The sequence below is a fragment of the Parus major genome, unplaced genomic scaffold (assembly GCF_001522545.3).
Source record: "Parus major isolate Abel unplaced genomic scaffold, Parus_major1.1 Scaffold406, whole genome shotgun sequence".
In the NCBI taxonomy this organism is placed as follows: domain Eukaryota; kingdom Metazoa; phylum Chordata; class Aves; order Passeriformes; family Paridae; genus Parus; species Parus major.
This window is the reverse complement of record NW_015379316.1, coordinates 40,184-42,618: the sequence shown is the minus strand read 5'-3', so window position 1 is coordinate 42,618 and position 2,435 is coordinate 40,184. Positions and strand designations below refer to the sequence as shown.

The following is a 2,435-nucleotide window of genomic DNA, read 5'->3' as shown; positions in this document are numbered from 1 at the left end:
CAGGGCAGCTAACAGGGTGGTAAAAGCAATTCTGACTTCCTCAGCAATCACTGGATCAGTTATCAAGGGATTTCTAAAACAAATAATTCCAAGAAAAGGGATTCTGGAAGCAACAGACTCAGACAGGGGAATTCATTTAACAGGAAAGATCCTTCAGGGGCTTATGGCAGCTTTAGGAATACAATGGGAGCTCCACAACCCTGGGCACCACCAGAGCTCACGTCAGGTAGAAAGAATGAATGGGGAAATAAAGAAACACCTTTGGAAGCTGGTGATAGAAACCAAGATGCCATGGGTATGGCTTTTGCCATTGGCTTCAGCAAGAACAAGAGCCAGACCCAGGGCAGATATTCAATTATCTGGAACTGTTCTTTGGAATTCCTAACTGATCCTGATAATTCTTGACCGAGTGCAAGGTGGAGATAAGCGATGTATATTCAAAGCAGGCTGTGGGCAAAATCCTGTTGCCTGTGGAATCTCATCCTCAGGAAGCTCAGCTGGCAAAGACCCAGCCTTGGGACTTTGCTGTTCACAACATCCAACCAGGACATTGGGTCCTGATGACAGCTCTGGTGGCCAAGTGGAGTGGCCCATTCCAAGTGTCCCTGAGCAAAGAAACAGACCCAGCACAGCTGAACACGGGGGGACCTCTCAGCCTCAGCTCAAGGGCTCTGAAGCCCTGGAGAGTTGGGACTTCCCAGCTGCAGGAGGACCATGGGAAGCCATCCCTGGGCCTGCCCACAGATCCTCTGCTGAAATCCTTGGCCTGGGCACCCTCCTTTGCCATCTCCAGCCACTGCGGGACAATCCTTGCTCTCACTCTTGCAGCTTCAGGCCTTGCTGTGCCTGCCCTCGCCACAGCTGCTGGGGAAGGCACCGGGACAATTCCACTCTGCCTCTCAATTCCACTCACACTCTGCCCTGCCTGGGATTACAGTCTGGGAAAATATACAAAGTGTAAATTTTGTTAAAATCTTCTTTGTCAATTCAGGCTTGGTTTGGTTTTGCTTTGGGGAAAGAAATTTTAGATTTTTTCTTAAGGGATGTTACACCACTCAACAGAGGTGAGCTTAACATCTCAACAGACTGGAAAAAGCCCAAGAGATTCCCACAAAGATAATGACCATCAACAAAACATCACACAGAATTCACAGAATGGCCAGGTTGGAAGAGACCTTCAAGATTATTGAGTCCGACTCATGCCCTAACCCCTCAACTAGATCATGGCACTGAGTGCCATATCCAGTATTTTTTTAAAAACATCCAGGTATGGTGACTGTACCACCTCTCCAGGCAGATCATTCCAGTACTTTATCACTCTTTCCATGAAAAACTTGTTCCTAATATCCAACCTATATTTCCCTTGATTCAGCTTGAGACTCTGTCCTCTCGTTCTGTTAGTTGCTGCCTGGAGAAAGAGACCAACCCCACCTGACTACAACCACCTTTCAGGGAGTTGTAGAGAGAGATAGTCACCCAAGTCCTCTGTTCTCCAGGCTGAATAACCCCAGCTCCCTCAGACATTCCTCAGAGCTCATGTTCCAAGCCCCTCACCAGCCTCATTGCCCTTCTCTGGACCCAGCGACAACGCCCAGTAGCAAATATCAACCAACATCTACCACAGACACTGCCCCAGGCACAGCTGGAGACACCTGGTCTGGAAAAGGCTGAGCAGGAAATCCAGGAGTGCAGACCTAATTAACATCAGAGGTGAAGAAATGCGGGTGCAATAGAAAATCAGATACTAAGAACTACTAATAACTTGGAAGCAATGAAACCTATGGATTTCTATGGGATCAGACTGTATAAAGTTTAGGAGAAATCTAGTAAAATTCACATGTTACACAACGATTTTCTCTGCACGCTCAAGTTACCTGTGGACGAAATGATTTCTGTTGCACATCCTGGCCAGAATCAAATAATGCCTTGACTCTCTAACACTAAAGACATTATTGGAGAGTTTTTGTTTTTCCTGCACTTTAAGAGACAAGATTACAGCATTGGAATATTTTTTCTTAATGATCCTACTTTTATATTGTCAGTTAGATTTGGGCTAGGGATGTGAGAATCAATTTTTAGTACTAGGAAAAGAAGTACAAAAAACCTAATTGCTTTGGAATTTTGTTGCATATGTTTGTGCATGGCTCTTAGCGATGGCAAAATTTTGGTATAGGTTTTTCAATGTTCACCCTTAGGTTGCATTCTGAAAAACTAGAAGTTTTAAAGGTGACCCTTTAACACATAAACAATTCCTAGAATACAATTAAAATAAAAAGGAAAAAAAAAAGGAGAAACCATACCAGATGGTGGGGGGGTCCACGTATGAGTCATCCCACAGCCGCCTTGGAATAGAAGCTTCATTCCAGGCAGCCAGAAGGGGAGCTTTAGAAATGCAAATTAACACTACTGGGCAAAGTATGGACAATGTATCAGTC

The 2,435-nt window shown here is 45.0% G+C and overlaps 1 protein-coding gene across 1 annotated transcript in view; it reads right to left on the bottom strand.

Annotated features, from left to right (window-relative positions):
* The window catches only part of LOC107199018 (zinc finger protein 239-like), a gene marked incomplete at its 3' end in the record, with an annotated part of 17,691 nt that extends 15,282 nt beyond the window's left edge, over positions 1–2,409 (bottom strand). The window contains exon 1 of the mRNA XM_033511637.1: positions 2,301–2,409. The remainder of the gene's footprint in view (positions 1–2,300) is intronic.
* Positions 2,410–2,435: the final 26 nt, after the last annotated feature.